Below are 21,357 nucleotides of genomic sequence, written 5' to 3' on the forward strand. Positions count from 1 at the left end.
ACCCTCAGATTCACACCATCCCGTGATGTTTTTCTCACTCCTTCTAGTGAATGTAATGTAACACACAACCATACAATGCGCACCACCCCGCGATGTTTTTCAGAAACCTATCCTACATTGCCATTGCATGTTCCCTGATTTCCCCATGCTGACCACCCCGCGGTGCTTTTCTCCATCCTACATTGCCACTCACAGCCTATCCTAATTCAGACACTCCGATTCACACCACTCCGTTATGTTTTTGTCACTCCTTCTAGTGAATGTAATGTAACACACACCCAAACAATGCGCACCACCCCGTGATGTTTTTCTCACTCCTACTAGTTAATGTAATGTAACACACACCCATACAATGCCCACCACCCCGCGATGTTTTTCAGAAACCTATCCTACATTGCCACTGCATGTTCCCTGACCTCCCCATGCTGACCACCCCGCGGTGTTTTTCTCCATCTGACATTGCGATCACTGCCTATCCTAAATCAGACCCTCCGATTAACACCAGCCCGTGATGTTTTTCTCATTCCTACTAGTGAATGTTATGTAACACACACCCATACAATGCGCAGCACCGCGCGATGTTTTTCAGAAACCTATCCTACATTGCCACTGCATGTTCCCTGACGTCCCCATGCTGACCACCCCGCGGTGCTTTTCTCCATCCTACATTGACACTCACTGCCTATCCTAATTCAGACCCTCCGATTCACACCACCCCGTGATGTTTTTCTCACTCCTACTAGTGAATGTAATGTAACACACACCCATACAATGCGCCCCACCCCGTGTTGTTTTTCTCACTCCTACTAGTGAACGTAATGTAACACACACACATACAATGCGCACCACCCCGTGATGTTTTTCTCACTCCTACTAGTGAATGTAATGTAACACACACCCATACAATGTGCACCACCCCGCGATGTTTTTCAGAAACCTATCCTACATTGCCACTGCATGTTCCCTGACGTCCCCATGCTGAAAACCCCGCGGTTCTTTTCTGCATCCTACATTGCCACTCACTGCCTAACCTAATTCAAACCCTCCAATTCACACCACCCCGTGATGTTTTTCTCACTCCTACTAGTGAATGTAATGTAACACACACCCATACAATGTGCACCACCCCGCGATGTTTTTCAGAAACCTATCCTACATTGTCACTGCATGTTCCATTACCTCCCCAGGGAGACCAATCCGCGGTGCATTTCTCCATCCTACATTGCCACTCACTGCCTATCCTAATTCAGACCCTCCGATTCACACCACCCTGTGATGTTTTTCTCACTCCTACTAGTGAATGTAATGTAACACACACCCATACAATGCGAACCACCCCGTGATGTTTTTCTCACTACTACTAGTGAATGTAATGTAACACACACCCATACAATGCGCACCACCCCGCGATGTTTTTCAGAAACCTATCCTACATTGCCACAGCATGTTCCCTGACCTCCCCATGCTGACCACCCCTCGGTGCTTTTCTCCATCCTACATTACCACTCACTGCCTATCCTAATTCAGACCCTCCGATTCACACCAACCCGTGATGTTTTTCTCACTCCTACTCGTGAATGTAATGTAACACACATCAATACAATGCGCACCAACCCGTGTTTTTCTCACTCCTACTAGTGAATGTAATGTAACACACACCATACAATGCGCACCACCCCACGATGTTTTTCAGAAACCTATCCTACATTGCCACTGCATGTTCCCTGACCTCCCCATGCTGACCACCCCGCGGTGCTTTTATCCATCCTACATTGCCACTCACTGCGTATCCTAAATGAGACCCTCCGATTCACACCATCCCGTGATGTTTTTCTCACTCCTACTAGTGAATGTAATGTAAAACACAACCATACAATGCGCACCGCCCCGCGATATTTTTCAGAAACCTATCCTACATTGCCACTGCATGTTCCCTGACTTCCCCATGCTGACCACCCCACGTTGCTTTTCTCCATCCTAAATTGCCACTCACTGCCTATCCTAATTCAGACCCTGCGTTTCACACCACCCCGTGATGTTTTTCTCACTCCTACTAGTGAATGTAATGTAACACACACCCATACAATGCGCAACACCCCGCGATGTTTTTCAGAAACCTATCCTACATTGCCACTGCATGTTCCCTGACCTCCCCATGCTGACCACACCGCGGTGCTTTTCTCCATTCTACATTGCCACTCACGGCCTATACTAATTCAGACCCTCCGATTCACACCACCCCGTGATGTTTTTCTCACTCCTACTAGTGAATGTAATGTAACACACACCCATACAATGCGCACCACCCCGCGATGTTTTTCAGAAACCTATCCTACATTGTCACTGCATGTTCCCTTACCTCCCCAGGGAGACCAACCCGCGGTGCTTTTCTCCATCCTACATTGCTACTCACTGCCTATCCAAATTCAGACCCTCCGATTCACACCACCCTGTGATGTTTTTCTCACTCCTACTAGTGAATGTAATGTAACACACACCCATACAATGCGAACCAACCCGTGATGTTTTTCTCACTCCTACTAGTGAATGTAATGTAACACACACCCATACAATGCGCACCACCCCACGATGTTTTTCAGATAACTATCCTACATTGCCACTGCATCTTCCCTGACCTCCCCATGCTGACCACACCGCGGTGCTTTTCTCCATCCTACATTGCCACTCACTGCCTATCCTAATTCAGACCCTCCGATTCACACCAACCCGTGATGTTTTTATCACTCCTACTCGTGAATGTAATGTAACACACATCAATACAATGCGCACCAACCCGTGTTTTTCTCACTCCTACTAGTGAATGTAATGTAACACACACCCATACAATGCGCACCACTCCACGATGTTTTTCAGAAACCTATCCTACATTGCCACTGCATGTTCCCTGACCTCCCCACGTTGACCACCCCGTGGTGCTTTTATCCATCCTACATTGCCACTCACTGCGTATCCTAAATCAGACCCTCCGATTCACACCATCCCGTGATGTTTTTCCCACTCCTACTAGTGAATGTAATGTAACACACAACTATACAATGCGCACCACCCCGCCATGTTTTTCAGAAACCTATTTTACATTGCCATTGCATGTTCCCTGACTTCCCCATGCTGACCACCCCGTGGTGTTTTTCTCCATCTGACATTGCCACTCAGTGCCTATCCTAATTCAGACCCTCCAATTCACACCACTCCGTGATGTTTTTGTCACTCCTTCTAGTGAATGTAATGTAACACACACCCAAACAATGTGCACCACCCCGTGATGTTTTTCTCACTCCTACTAGTGAATGTAATGTAACACACACCCATACAATGCGCACCACCCCGCGATATTTTTCAGAAACCTATCCTACATTGCCACTGCATGTTCCCTGACCTTCCCATGCTGACCACAGCACTGTGCTTTTCTCCATCCTACATTGCCACTCACTGCCTATACTAATTCAGACCCTCCGATTAACACCACCCCGTGATGTTTTTCTCACTCCTACTAGTGATTGTAATGTAACACACACCCATACAATGCGCACCACCGCGTGATGTTTTTCTCACTCCTACTAGTGAATGTAATGTAACACACACCCATACAATGCGCACCACCCCGTGATGTTTTTCTCACTCCTACTAGTGAATGTAATGTAACACACACCCATACAATGCGCACCACCCCGCGATGCTTTTCAGAAACCTATCCTACTTTGCCACTGCATGTTCCATGACCTCCCCATTCTGACCAGCCCGCGGTGCTTTGCTCCATCCTACATTGCCACTCACTACCTATCCTAATTCAGACCCTGCGATTCACACCACCCCGTGATGTTTTTCTCACTCCTACTAGTGAATGTAATGTAACACACACACATACAATGCGCACAACCCCGTGATGTTTTTCTCACTCCTACTAGTGAATGTAATGTAACACACAACCATACAATGCGCACCACCCCGTGATGTTTTTCAGAAACCTATCCTACATTGCCATTGCATGTTCCCTGACCTCCCCATGCTGACCACCCCACGGTGCTTTTCTCCATCCTAAATTGCGACTCACTGCCTATCCTAATTCAGACACTGCGATTCACACCACCCCGTGATGTTTTTCTCACTCCTACTAGTGAATGTAATGTAACACACACCCATACAATGCGCACCACCCCGTGATGTTTTTCTCACTCCTACTTGTGAATGTAATGTAACACACACCCATACAATGCGCACCACCCCGCGATATTTTTCAGAAAACTATCCTACATTGCCACTGCATGTTCCCTGACTTCCCCATGCTGACCACCCCGCGGTGTTTTTCTCCATCTGACATTCCCACTCAGTGCCTATCCTAATTCAGACCCTCCAATTCACACCACTCCGTGATGTTTTTGTCACTCCTTCTAGTGAATGTAATGTAACACACACCCAAACAATGCGCACCACCCCGTGATGTTTTTCTCACTCCTACTAGTGAATGTAATGTAACACACACCCATACAATGCCCACCACCCCGCGATGTTTTTCAGAAACCTATCCTACATTGCCATTGCATGTTCCCTGACTTCAACACGCTGACCACCCCGCGGTGTTTTTCTCCATCTGACATTGCCACTCACTGCCTATCCTAAATCAGACCCTCCGATTCACACCAGCCCGTGATGTTTTTCTCACTCCTACTAGTGAATGTTATGTAACACACAACCATACAATGCGCACCACCCCGCGATGTTTTTCAGAATCCTATCCTACATTGCCATTGCATGTTCCGTGACTTCCCCATGCTGACCACACCGCGGTGCTTTTCTCCATCCTACATTGCCACTCACTGCCTATCCTAATTCAGACCCTCCGATTCACACCACCCTGTGATGTTTTTCTCACTCCTACTAGTGAATGTAATGTAACACACACCCATACAATGCGAACCACCCCGTGATGTTTTTCTCACTCCTACTAGTGAATGTAATGTAACACACACCCATACAATGCGCACCACCCCGCGATGTTTTTCAGAAAACTATCCTACATTGCCACTGCATCTTCCCTGACCTCCCCATGCTGACCACACCGCGGTGCTTTTCTCCATCCTACATTGCCACTCACTGCCTATCCTAATTCAGACCCTCCGATTCACACCAACCCGTGATGTTTTTATCACTCCTACTCGTGAATGTAATGTAACACACATCAATACAATGCGCACCAACCCGTGTTTTTCTCACTCCTACTAGTGAATGTAATGTAACACACACCCATACAATGCGCACCACTCCACGATGTTTTTCAGAAACCTATCCTAAATTGCCACTGCATGTTCCCTGACCTCCCCATGTTGACCACCCCGCGGTGCTTTTATCCATCCTACATTGCCACTCACTGCGTATCCTAAATCAGACCCTCCGATTCACACCATCCCGTGATGTTTTTCTCACTCCTACTAGTGAATATAATGTAACACACAACCATACAATGCGCACCAACCCGCGATGTTTTTCAGAAACCTATTCTACATTGCCATTGCATGTTCCCTGACTTCCCTATGCTGACCATGCCGTGGTGTTTTTCTCCATCTGACATTGCCACTCAGTGCCTATCCTAATTCAGACATTCCAATTCACACCACTCCGTGATGTTTTTGTCACTCCTTCTAGTGAATGTAATGTAACACACACCCAAACAATGCGCACCACCCCGTGATGTTTTTCTCACTCCTACTAGTGAATGTAATGTAACACACACCCATACAATGCGCACCACCCCGCAATATATTTCAGAAACCTATCCTACATTGCCACTGCATGTTCCCTGACCTTCCCATGCTGACCACAGCACTGTGCTTTTCTCCATCCTACATTGCCACTCACTGCCTATACTAATTCAGACCCTCCAATTAACACCACCCCGTGATGTTTTTCTCACTCCAACTAGTGATTGTAATGTAACACACACCCATACAATGCGAACCACCGCGTGATGTTTTTCTCAATCCTACTAGTGAATGTAATGTAACACACACCCATACAATGCGCACCACCCCGTGATGTTTTTCTCACTCCTACTAGTGAATGTAATGTAACACACACCCATACAATGCGCACCACCCCGCGATGTTTTTCAGAAACCTATCCTACATTGCCACTGCATGTTCCCTGACCTCCCCATGCTGACCACCACACGGTGCTTTTCTCCATCCTAAATTGCGACTCACTGCCTATCCTAATTCAGACACTGCGATTCACACCACCCCGTGATGTTTTTCTCACTCCTACTAGTGAATGTAATGTAACACACACCCATACAATGCGCACCACCCCGTGATGTTTTTCTCACTCCTACTTGTGAATGTAATGTAACACACACCCATACAATGCGCAACACCCCGCGATGTTTTTCAGAAACATATCCTACATTGCCACTGCATGTTCCCTGACCTCCACATGCTGACCACCCCGCGGTGCTTTTCTCCATCCGACATTGCCACTCACTGACTATTCTAAATCAGACCCTCCGATTGATACCACCCCTTGATGTTTTTCTCCCTCCTACTAGTGAATGTTACGTAACACACACCCATACAAAGTGCACCACCCCGCGATGTTTTTCAGAAACCTATCCTACATAGCCACTGCATGTTCCCTGACGTCCCCATGCTGACCACCCCGCGGTGCTTTTCTGCGTCCTACATTGCCACTCACTGCCTATCCTAATTCAGACCCTCCGAATCACACCAACCCGTGATGTTTTTCTCACTCCTACTAGTGAATGTAAGGTAACACACACCCATACAATGCGCACCACCCCGCGATATTTTTCAGAAAACTATCCTACATTGCCACTGCATGTTCCCTGACCTCCCCATGCTAACCACACCGCGGTGCTTTTCTCCATTCTACATTGCCACTCACTGCCTATACTAATTCAGACCCTCCGATTCATACCACCCCGTGATATTTTTCTCACTCCTACTAGTGAATGTAATGTAACACACACCCATACAATGCGCACCACCGCGAGATGTTTTTCTCACTCCTACTAGTGAATGTAATGTAACACACACCCATACAATGCGCACCACCCCGCGATGTTTTTCAGAAACCTATCCTACATTGCCACTGCATGTTCCCTGACCTCCCCATGCTTACCACCCCGCGGTGCTTTTCTCCATCCGACATTGCCACTCACTGCCTATCCTAAATCAGAACCTCCGATTGACACCACCCCGTGATGTTTTTCTCACTCCTACTAGTGAATGTTATGTAACACACACCCATACAATGTGCACCACCCCGCGATGTTTTTCAGAAACCTATCCTACATTGCCACTGCATGTTCCCTGACGTCCCCATGCTGAAAACCCCGCGGTGCTTTTATGCATCCTACATTGCCACTCACTGCCTAACCTAATTCAAACCCTCCAATTCACACCACCCCGTGATGTTTTTCTCACTCCTACTAGTGAATGTAATGTAACACACACCCATACAATGCGCACAACCCCGTGATGTTTTTCAGAAACCTATCCTACATTGTCACTGCATGTTCCCTTACCTCCCCAGGGAGACCAATCCGCTGTGCTTTTCTCCATCCTACATTGCCACTCACTGCCTATCCTAATTCAGACCCTCCGATTCACACCACCCTGTGATGTTTTTCTCACTCCTACTAGTGAATGTAATGTAACACACACCCATACAATGCGAACCACCCCGTGATGTTTTTCTCACTCCTACTAGTGAATGTAATGTAACACACACCCATACAATGCGCACCACCCCGCGATGTTTTTCAGAAAACTATCCTACATTGCCACAGCATGTTCCCTGACCTCCCCATGCTGACCACCCCTCGGTGCTTTTCTCCATTCTACATTGCCACTCACTGCCTATCCTAATTCAGACCCTCCGATTCACACCAACCCGTGATGTTTTTATCACTCCTACTCGTGAATGTAATGTAACACACATCAATACAATGCGCACCAACCCGTGTTTTTCTCACTCCTACTAGTGAATGTAATGTAACACACACCCATACAATGCGCACCACCCCACGATGTTTTTCAGAAACCTATCCTACATTGCCACTGCATGTTCCCTGACCTCCCCATGCTGACCACCCCGCGGTGCTTTTATCCATCCTACATTGCCACTCACTGCGTATCCTAAATCAGACCCTCCGATTCACACCATCCCGTGATGTTTTTCTCACTCCTACTAGTGAATGTAATGTAACACACAACCATACAATGCGCACCACCCCGCGATGTTTTTCAGAAACCTATCCTACATTGCCATTGCATGTTCCCTGATTTCCCCATGCTGACCACCCCGCGGTGCTTTTCTCCATCCTACATTGCCACTCACAGCCTATCCTAATTCAGACACTCCGATTCACACCACTCCGTTATGTTTTTGTCACTCCTTCTAGTGAATGTAAGGTAACACACACCCAAACAATGCGCACCACCCCGTGATGTTTTTCTCACTCCTACTAGTTAATGTAATGTAACACACACCCATACAATGCCCACCACCCCGCGATGTTTTTCAGAAACCTATCCTACATTGCCACTGCATGTTCCCTGACCTCCCCATGCTGACCACCCCGCGGTGTTTTTCTCCATCTGACATTGCCATCACTGCCTATCCTAAATCAGACCCTCCGATTCACACCAGCCCGTGATGTTTTTCTCACTCCTACTAGTGAATGTTATGTAACACACACCCATACAATGCGCAGCACCGCGCGATGTTTTTCAGAAACGTATCCTACATTGCCACTGCATGTTCCCTGACGTCCCCATGCTGACCACCCCGCGGTGCTTTTCTCCATCCTACATTGACACTCACTGCCTATCCTAGTTCAGACCCTCCGATTCACACCACCCCGTGATGTTTTTCTCACTCCTACTAGTGAATGTAATGTAACACACACCCATACAATGCGCCCCACCCCGTGTTGTTTTTCTCACTCCTACTAGTGAACGTAATGTAACACACACCCATACAATGCGCACCACCCCGTGATGTTTTTCTCACTCCTACTAGTGAATGTAATGTAACACACACCCATACAATGTGCACCACCCCGCGATGTTTTTCAGAAACCTATCCTACATTGCCACTGCATGTTCCCTGACGTCCCCATGCTGAAAACCCCGCGGTTCTTTTCTGCATCCTACATTGCCACTCACTGCCTAACCTAATTCAAACCCTCCAATTCACACCACCCTGTGATGTTTTTCTCACTCCTACTAGTGAATGTAATGTAACACACACCCATACAATGCGCACCACCCTGCGATGTTTTTCAGAAACCTATCCTACATTGTCACTGCATGTTCCATTACCTCCCCAGGGAGACCAATCCGCGGTGCTTTTCTCCATCCTACATTGCCACTCACTGCCTATCCTAATTCAGACACTCCGATTCACACCACCCTGTGATGTTTTTCTCACTCCTACTAGTGAATGTAATGTAACACACACCCATACAATGCGAACCACCCCGTGATGTTTTTCTCACTCCTACTAGTGAATGTAATGTAACACACACCCATACAATGCGCACCACCCCGCGATGTTTTTCAGAAACCTATCCTACATTGCCACAGCATGTTCCCTGACCTCCCCATGCTGACCACCCCTCGGTGCTTTTCTCCATTCTACATTACCACTCACTGCCTATCCTAATTCAGACCCTCCGATTCACACCAACCCGTGATGTTTTTCTCACTCCTACTCATGAATGTAATGTAACACACATCAATACAATGCGCACCAACCCGTGTTTTTCTCACTCCTACTAGTGAATGTAATGTAACACACACCATACAATGCGCACCACCCCACGATGTTTTTCAGAAACCTATCCTACATTGCCACTGCATGTTCCCTGACCTCCCCATGCTGACCACCCCGCGGTGCTTTTATCCATCCTACATTGCCACTCACTGCGTATCCTAAATGAGACCCTCCGATTCACACGATCCCGTGATGTTGTTCTCACTCCTACTAGTGAATGTAATGTAACACACAACCATACAATGCGCACCGCCCCGCGATATTTTTCAGAAACCTATCCTACATTGCCACTGCATGTTCCCTGACTTCCCCATGCTGACCACCCCACGTTGCTTTTCTCCATCCTAAATTGCCACTCACTGCCTATCCTAATTCAGACCCTGCGTTTCACACCACCCCGTGATGTTTTTCTCACTCCTACTAGTGAATGTAATGTAACACACACCCATACAATGCGCAACACCCCGCGATGTTTTTCAGAAACCTATCCTACATTGCCACTGCATGTTCCCTGACGTCCCCATGCTGAAAACCCCGCGGTGCTTTTCTGCATCCTACATTGCCACTCACTGCCTAACCTAATTCAAACCCTCCAATTCACACCACCCCGTGATGTTTTTCTCACTCCTACTAGTGAATGTAATGTAACACACACCCATACAATGCGCACCACCCCGCGATGTTTTTCAGAAAACTATCCTACATTGCCACAGCATGTTCCCTGACCTCCCCATGCTGACCACCCCTCGGTGCTTTTCTCCATTCTACATTGCCAGTCACTGCCTATTCTAATTCAGACCCTCCGATTCACACCAACCCATGATGTTTTTATCACTCCTACTCGTGAATGTAATGTAACACACATCAATACAATGCGCACCAACCCGTGTTTTTCTCACTCCTACTAGTGAATGTAATGTAACACACACCCATACAATGCGCACCACCCCACGATGTTTTTCAGAAACCTATCCTACATTGCCACTGCATGTTCCCTGACCTCCCCATGCTGACCACCCCGCGGTGCTTTTATCCATCCTACATTGCCACTCACTGCGTATCCTAAATCAGACCCTCCGATTCACACCATCCCGTGATGTTTTTCTCACTCCTACTAGTGAATGTAATGTAACACACAACCATACAATGCGCACCACCCCGCGATGTTTTTCAGAAACCTATCCTACATTGCCATTGCATGTTCCCTGATTTCCCCATTCTGACCACCCCGCGGTGCTTTTCTCCATCCTACATTGCCACTCACAGCCTATCCTAATTCAGACACTCCGATTCACACCACTCCGTTATGTTTTTGTCACTCCTTCTAGTGAATGTAATGTAACACACACCCAAACAATGCGCACCACCCCGTGATGTTTTTCTCACTCCTACTAGTTAATGTAATGTAACACACACCCATACAATGCCCACCACCCCGCGATGTTTTTCAGAAACCTATCCTACATTGCCACTGCATGTTCCCTGACCTCCCCATGCTGACCACCCCGCGGTGTTTTTCTCCATCTGACATTGCCATCACTGCCTATCCTAAATCAGACCCTCCGATTCACACCAGCCCGTGATGTTTTTCTCACTCCTACTAGTGAATGTTATGTAACACACACCCATACAATGCACAGCACCGCGCGATGTTTTTCAGAAACCTATCCTACATTTCCACTGCATGTTCCCTGACGTCCCCATGCTGACCACCCCGCGGTGCTTTTCTCCATCCTACATTGACACTCACTGCCTATCCTAATTCAGACCCTCCGATTCACACCACCCCGTGATGGTTTCTCACCTACTAGTGAATGTAATGTAACACACACCCATACAATGCAACCCACCCCGTGTTGTTTTTCTCACTCCTACTAGTGAACGTAATGTAACACACACCCATACAATGCGCACCACCCCGTGATGTTTTTCTCACTCCTACTAGTGAATGTAATGTAACACACACCCATACAATGTGCACCACCCCGCGATGTTTTTCAGAAACCTATTCTACATTGCCACTGCATGTTCCCTGACGTCCCCATGCTGAAAACCCCGCGGTTCTTTTCTGCATCCTACATTGCCACTCACTGCCTAACCTAATTCAAACCCTCCAATTCACACCACCCCGTGATGTTTTTCTCACTCCTACTAGTGAATGTAATGTAACACACACCCATACAATGCGCACCACCCCGCGATGTTTTTCAGAAACCTATCCTACATTGTCACTGCCTGTTCCATTACCTCCCCAGGGAGACCAATCCGCGGTGCTTTTCTCCATCCTACATTGCCACTCACTGCCTATCCTAATTCAGACCCTCCGATTCACACCAACCTGTGATGTTTTTCTCACTCCTACTAGTGAATGTAATGTAACACACACCCATACAATGCGAACCACCCCGTGATGTTTTTCTCACTACTACTAGTGAATGTAATGTAACACACACCCATACAATGCGCACCACCCCGCGATGTTTTTCAGAAACCTATCCTACATTGCCACAGCATGTTCCCTGACCTCCCCATGCTGACCACCCCTCGGTGCTTTTCTCCATCCTACATTACCACTCACTGCCTATCCTAATTCAGACCCTCCGATTCACACCAACCCGTGATGTTTTTCTCACTCCTACTCGTGAATGTAATGTAACACACATCAATACAATGCGCACCAACCCGTGTTTTTCTCACTCCTACTAGTGAATGTAATGTAACACACACCATACAATGCGCACCACCCCACGATGTTTTTCAGAAACCTATCCTACATTGCCACTGCATGTTCCCTGACCTCCCCATGCTGACCACCCCGCGGTGCTTTTATCCATCCTACATTGCCACTCACTGCGTATCCTAAATGAGACCCTCCAATTCACACCATCCCGTGATGTTTTTCTCACTCCTACTAGTGAATGTAATGTAACACACAACCATACAATGCGCACCGCCCCGCGATATTTTTCAGAAACCTATCCTACATTGCCACTGCATGTTCCCTGACTTCCCCATGCTGACCACCCCGCGGTGCTTTTCTGCATCCTACATTGCCACTCACTGCCTAACCTAATTCAAACCCTCCAATTCACACCACCCCGTGATGTTTTTCTCACTCCTACTAGTGAATGTAATGTAACACACACCCATACAATGCGCACAACCCCGCAATGTTTTTCAGAAACCTATCCAACATTGTCACTGCATGTTCCCTTACCTCCCCAGGGAGACCAATCCGCGGTGCTTTTCTCCATCCTACATTGCCACTCACTGCCTATCCTAATTCAGACCCTCCGATTCACACCACCCTGTGATGTTTTTCTCACTCCTACTAGTGAATGTAATGTAACACACACCCATACAATGCGAACCACCCCGTGATGTTTTTCTCACTCCTACTAGTGAATGTAATGTAACACACACCCATACAATGCGCACCACCCCGCGATGTTTTTCAGAAAACTATCCTACATTGCCACAGCCTGTTCCCTGACCTCCCCATGCTGACCACCCCTCGGTGCTTTTCTCCATTCTACATTGCCACTCACTGCCTATCCTAATTCAGACCCTCCGATTCACACCAACCCGTGATGTTTTTATCACTCCTACTCGTGAATGTAATGTAACACACATCAATACAATGCGCACCAACCCGTGTTTTTCTCACTCCTACTAGTGAATGTAATGTAACACACACCCATACAATGCGCACCACCCCACGATGTTTTTCAGAAACCTATCCTACATTGCCACTGCATGTTCCCTGACCTCCCCATGCTGACCACCCCGCGGTGCTTTTATCCATCCTACATTGCCACTCACTGCGTATCCTAAATCAGACCCTCAGATTCACACCATCCCGTGATGTTTTTCTCACTCCTTCTAGTGAATGTAATGTAACACACAACCATACAATGCGCACCACCCCGCGATGTTTTTCAGAAACCTATCCTACATTGCCATTGCATGTTCCCTGATTTCCCCATGCTGACCACCCCGCGGTGCTTTTCTCCATCCTACATTGCCACTCACAGCCTATCCTAATTCAGACACTCCGATTCACACCACTCCGTTATGTTTTTGTCACTCCTTCTTGTGAATGTAATGTAACACACACCCAAACAATGCGCACCACCCCGTGATGTTTTTCTCACTCCTACTAGTTAATGTAATGTAACACACACCCATACAATGCCCACCACCCCGCGATGTTTTTCAGAAACCTATCCTACATTGCCACTGCATGTTCCCTGACCTCCCCATGCTGACCACCCCGCGGTGTTTTTCTCCATCTGACATTGCCATCACTGCCTATCCTAAATCAGACCCTCCGATTAACACCAGCCCGTGATGTTTTTCTCATTCCTACTAGTGAATGTTATGTAACACACACCCATACAATGCGCAGCACCGCGCGATGTTTTTCAGAAACCTATCCTACATTGCCACTGCATGTTCCCTGACGTCCCCATGCTGACCACCCCGCGGTGCTTTTCTCCATCCTACATTGACACTCACTGCCTATCCTAATTCAGACCCTCCGATTCACACCACCCCGTGATGTTTTTCTCACTCCTACTAGTGAATGTAATGTAACACACACCCATACAATGCGCCCCACCCCGTGTTGTTTTTCTCACTCCTACTAGTGAACGTAATGTAACACACACACATACAATGCGCACCACCCCGTGATGTTTTTCTCACTCCTACTAGTGAATGTAATGTAACACACACCCATACAATGTGCACCACCCCGCGATGTTTTTCAGAAACCTATCCTACATTGCCACTGCATGTTCCCTGACGTCCCCATGCTGAAAATCCCGCGGTTCTTTTCTGCATCCTACATTGCCACTCACTGCCTAACCTAATTCAAACCCTCCAATTCACACCACCCCGTGATGTTTTTCTCACTCCTACTAGTGAATGTAATGTAACACACACCCATACAATGTGCACCACCCCGCGATGTTTTTCAGAAACCTATCCTACATTGTCACTGCATGTTCCATTACCTCCCCAGGGAGACCAATCCGCGGTGCATTTCTCCATCCTACATTGCCACTCACTGCCTATCCTAATTCAGACCCTCCGATTCACACCACCCTGTGATGTTTTTCTCACTCCTACTAGTGAATGTAATGTAACACACACCCATACAATGCGAACCACCCCGTGATGTTTTTCTCACTACTACTAGTGAATGTAATGTAACACACACCCATACAATGCACACCACCCCGCGATGTTTTTCAGAAACCTATCCTACATTGCCACAGCATGTTCCCTGACCTCCCCATGCTGACCACCCCTCGGTGCTTTTCTCCATCCTACATTACCACTCACTGCCTATCCTAATTCAGACCCTCCGATTCACACCAACCCGTGATGTTTTTCTCACTCCTACTCGTGAATGTAATGTAACACACATCAATACAATGCGCACCAACCCGTGTTTTTCTCACTCCTACTAGTGAATGTAATGTAACACACACCATACAATGCGCACCACCCCACGATGTTTTTCAGAAACCTATCCTACATTGCCACTGCATGTTCCCTGACCTCCCCATGCTGACCACCCCGCGGTGCTTTTATCCATCCTACATTGCCACTCACTGCGTATCCTAAATGAGACCCTCCGATTCACACCATCCCGTGATGTTTTTCTCACTCCTACTAGTGAATGTAATGTAAAACACAACCATACAATGCGCACCGCCCCGCGATATTTTTCAGAAACCTATCCTACATTGCCACTGCATGTTCCCTGACTTCCCCATGCTGACCACCCCACGTTGCTTTTCTCCATCCTAAATTGCCACTCACTGCCTATCCTAATTCAGACCCTGCGTTTCACACCACCCCGTGATGTTTTTCTCACTCCTACTAGTGAATGTAATGTAACACACACCCATACAATGCGCAACACCCCGCGATGTTTTTCAGAAACCTATCCTACATTGCCAATGCATGTTCCCTGACCTCCCCATGCTGACCACCACGCGGTGCTTTTATCCATCCTACATTGCCACTCACTGCCTATCCTAAATCAGACCCTCTGATTGATACCACCCCGTGATGTTTTTCTCACTCCTACTAGTGAATGTTATGTAACACACACCCATACAATGTGCACCACCCCACGATGTTTTTCAGAAACCTATCCTACATTGCCACTGCATGTTCCCTGACGTCCCCATGCTGACCACCCCGCGGTGCTTTTCTGCATCCTACATTGCCACTCACTGCCTATCCTAATTCAGACCCTCCGAATCACACCAAACCGTGATGTTTTTCTCACTCCTACTAGTGAATTTAATGTAACACACACCCATACAATGCGCACCACCCCGCGATATTTTTCAGAAAACTATCCTACATTGCCACTGCATGTTCCCTGACCTCCCCATGCTGACCACACCGCGGTGCTTTTCTCCATTCTACATTGCCACTCACGGCCTATACTAATTCAGACCCTCCGATTCACACCACCCCGTGATGTTTTTCTCACTCCTACTAGTGAATGTAATGTAACACACACCCATACAATGCGCACCACCCCGCGATGTTTTTCAGAAACCTATCCTACATTGTCACTGCATGTTCCCTTACCTCCCCAGGGAGACCAACCCGCGGTGCTTTTCTCCATCCTACATTGCTACTCACTGCCTATCCAAATTCAGACCCTCCGATTCACACCACCCTGTGATGTTTTTCTCACTCCTACTAGTGAATGTAATGTAACACACACCCATACAATGCGAACCAACCCGTGATGTTTTTCTCACTCCTACTAGTGAATGTAATGTAACACACACCCATACAATGCGCACCACCCCACGATGTTTTTCAGATAACTATCCTACATTGCCACTGCATCTTCCCTGACCTCCCCATGCTGACCACACCGCGGTGCTTTTCTCCATCCTACATTGCCACTCACTGCCTATCCTAATTCAGACCCTCCGATTCACACCAACCCGTGATGTTTTTATCACTCCTACTCGTGAATGTAATGTAACACACATCAATACAATGCGCACCAACCCGTGTTTTTCTCACTCCTACTAGTGAATGTAATGTAACACACACCCATACAATGCGCACCACTCCACGATGTTTTTCAGAAACCTATCCTACATTGCCACTGCATGTTCCCTGACCTCCCCATGTTGACCACCCCGTGGTGCTTTTATCCATCCTACATTGCCACTCACTGCGTATCCTAAATCAGACCCTCCGATTCACACCATCCCGTGATGTTTTTCCCACTCCTACTAGTGAATGTAATGTAACACACAACTATACAATGCGCACCACCCCGCCATGTTTTTCAGAAACCTATTTTACATTGCCATTGCATGTTCCCTGACTTCCCCATGCTGACCACCCCGTGGTGTTTTTCTCCATCTGACATTGCCACTCAGTGCCTATCCTAATTCAGACCCTCCAATTCACACCACTCCGTGATGTTTTTGTCACTCCTTCTAGTGAATGTAATGTAACACACACCCAAACAATGTGCACCACCCCGTGATGTTTTTCTCACTCCTACTAGTGAATGTAATGTAACACACACCCATACAATGCCCACCACCCCGCGATGTTTTTCAGAAACCTATCCTACATTGCCATTGCATGTTCCCTGACTTCCCCATGCTGACCACCCCGCGGTGTTTTTCTCCATCTGACATTGCCACTCACTGCCTATCCTAAATCAGACCCTCCGATTGACACCAGCCCGTGATGTTTTTCTCACTCCTACTAGTGAATGTTATGTAACACACACCCATACAATGCGCACCACCCCATGTTGTTTTTCTCACTCCTGCTAGTGAACGTAATGTAACACACACCCATACAATGCGCACCACCCCGTGATGTTTTTCTCACTCCTACTAGTGAATGTAATGTAACACACACCCATACAATGCGCACCACCCCGCGATATTTTTCAGAAACCTATCCTACATTGCCACTGCATGTTCCCTGACCTTCCCATGCTGACCACAGCACTGTGCTTTTCTCCATCCTACATTGCCACTCACTGCCTATACTAATTCAGACCCTCCGATTAACACCACCCCGTGATGTTTTTCTCACTCCTACTAGTGATTGTAATGTAACACACACCCATACAATGCGCACCACCGCGTGATGTTTTTCTCACTCCTACTAGTGAATGTAATGTAACACACACCCATACAATGCGCACCACCCCGTGATGTTTTTCTCACTCCTACTAGTGAATGTAATGTAACACACACCCATACAATGCGCACCACCCCGCGATGCTTTTCAGAAACCTATCCTACTTTGCCACTGCATGTTCCATGACCTCCCCATTCTGACCAGCCCGCGGTGCTTTGCTCCATCCTACATTGCCACTCACTACCTATCCTAATTCAGACCCTGCGATTCACACCACCCCGTGATGTTTTTCTCACTCCTACTAGTGAATGTAATGTAACACACACACATACAATGCGCACAACCCCGTGATGTTTTTCTCACTCCTACTAGTGAATGTAATGTAACACACAACCATACAATGCGCACCACCCCGTGATGTTTTTCAGAAACCTATCCTACATTGCCATTGCATGTTCCCTGACCTCCCCATGCTGACCACCCCACGGTGCTTTTCTCCATCCTAAATTGCGACTCACTGCCTATCCTAATTCAGACACTGCGATTCACACCACCCCGTGATGTTTTTCTCACTCCTACTAGTGAATGTAATGTAACACACACCCATACAATGCGCACCACCCCGTGATGTTTTTCTCACTCCTACTTGTGAATGTAATGTAACACACACCCATACAATGCGCACCACCCCGCGATATTTTTCAGAAAACTATCCTACATTGCCACTGCATGTTCCCTGACTTCCCCATGCTGACCACCCCGCGGTGTTTTTCTCCATCTGACATTCCCACTCAGTGCCTATCCTAATTCAGACCCTCCAATTCACACCACTCCGTGATGTTTTTGTCACTCCTTCTAGTGAATGTAATGTAACACACACCCAAACAATGCGCACCACCCCGTGATGTTTTTCTCACTCCTACTAGTGAATGTAATGTAACACACACCCATACAATGCCCACCACCCCGCGATGTTTTTCAGAAACCTATCCTACATTGCCATTGCATGTTCCCTGACTTCAACACGCTGACCACCCCGCGGTGTTTTTCTCCATCTGACATTGCCACTCACTGCCTATCCTAAATCAGACCCTCCGATTCACACCAGCCCGTGATGTTTTTCTCACTCCTACTAGTGAATGTTATGTAACACACACCCATACAATGCGCACCACCCCGTGTTGTTTTTCTCACTCCTGCTAGTGAACGTAATGTAACACACACCCATACAATGCGCACCACCCCGTGATGTTTTTCTCACTCCTACTAGTGAATGTAATGTAACACACACCCGTACAATGCGCACCATCCCGCGATATTTTTCAGAAAACTATCCTACATTGCCACTGCATGTTCCCTGACCTCCCCATGCTGACCACCCCGCGGTGCTTTTCTCCATCCGACATTGCCACTCACTGCCTATTCTAAATCAGACCCTCCGATTGATACCACCCCGTGATGTTTTTCTCACTCCTACTAGTGAATGTTACGTAACACACACCCATACAAAGTGCACCACCCCGCGATGTTTTTCAGAAACCTATCCTACATTGCCACTGCATGTTCCCTGACGTCCCCATGCTGACCACCCCGCGGTGCTTTTCTCCGTCCTACATTGCCACTCACTGCCTATCCTAATTCAGACCCTCCGAATCACACCAACCCGTGATGTTTTTCTCACTCCTACTAGTGAATGTAATGTAACACACACCCATACAATGCGCACCACCCCGCGATATTTTTCAGAAAACTATCCTACATTGCCACTGCATGTTCCCTGACCTCCCCATGCTGACCACACCGCGGTGCTTTTCTCCATTCTACATTGCCACTCACTGCCTATACTAATTCAGACCCTCCGATTCATACCACCCCGTGATATTTTTCTCACTCCTACTAGTGAATGTAATGTAACACACACCCATACAATGCGCACCACCGCGAGATGTTTTTCTCACTCCTACTAGTGAATGTAATGTAACACACACCCATACAATGCGCACCACCCCGCGATGTTTTTCAGAAACCTATCCTACATTGCCACTGCATGTTCCCTGACCTCCCCATGCTGACCACCCCGCGGTGCTTTTCTCCATCCGACATTGCCACTCACTGCCTATCCTAAATCAGAACCTCCGATTGACACCACCCCGTGATGTTTTTCTCACTCCTACTAGTGAATGTTATGTAACACACACCCATACAATGTGCACCACCCCGCGATGTTTTTCAGAAACCTATCCTACATTGCCACTGCATGTTCCCTGACGTCCCCATGCTGAAAACCCCGCGGTGCTTTTCTGCATCCTATGTTGCCACTCACTGCCTAACCTAATTCAAACCCTCCAATTCACACCACCCCGTGATGTTTTTCTCACTCCTACTAGTGAATGTAATGTAACACACACCCATACAATGCGCACAACCCCGCGATGTTTTTCAGAAACCTATCCAACATTGTCACTGCATGTTCCCTTACCTCCCCAGGGAGACCAATCCGCGGTGCTTTTCTCCATCCTACATTGCCACTCACTGCCTATCCTAATTCAGACCCTCCGATTCACACCACCCTGTGATGTTTTTCTCACTCCTACTAGTGAATGTAATGTAACACACACCCATACAATGCGAACCACCCCGTGATGTTTTTCTCACTCCTACTAGTGAATGTAATGTAACACACACCCGTACAATGCGCACCACCCCGCAATGTTTTTCAGAAAACTATCCTACATTGCCACTGCATCTTCCCTGACCTCCCCATGCTGACCAAACTGCGGTGCTTTTCTCCATCCTACATTGCCACTCACTGCCGATCCTAATTCAGACCCTCCGATTCACACCAACCCGTGATGTTTTTATCACTCCTACTCGTGAATGTAATGTAACACACATCAATACAATGCGCACCAACCCGTGTTTTTCTCACTCCTACTAGTGAATCTAATGTAACACACCCATACAATGCGCACCACTCCACGATGTTTTTCAGAAACCTATCCTACATTGCCACTGCATGTTCCCTGACCTCCCCATGTTGACCACCCCGCGGTGCTTTTATCCATCCTACATTGCCACTCACTGCGTATCCTAAATCAGACCCTCCGATTCACACCATCCCGTGATGTTTTTCACACTCCTACTAGTGAATGTAATGTAACACACAACCATACAATGCGCACCACCCCGCGATGTTTTTCAGAAACCTATCCTATATTGCCATTGCATATTCCCTGACTTCCACATGCTGACCACCCCGCGGTGTTTTTCTCCATCTGACATTCCCACTCAGTGCCTATCCTAATTCAGACCCTCCAATTCACACCACTCCGTGATGTTTTTGTCACTCCTTCTAGTGAATGTAATGTAACACACACGCAAACAATG

Source organism: Cavia porcellus, unplaced genomic scaffold (genome assembly GCF_034190915.1).
Source record: "Cavia porcellus strain 051 isolate PalLab524CR breed Dunkin Hartley unplaced genomic scaffold, mCavPor4.1 scaffold_39, whole genome shotgun sequence".
Lineage (NCBI taxonomy): Eukaryota > Metazoa > Chordata > Mammalia > Rodentia > Caviidae > Cavia > Cavia porcellus.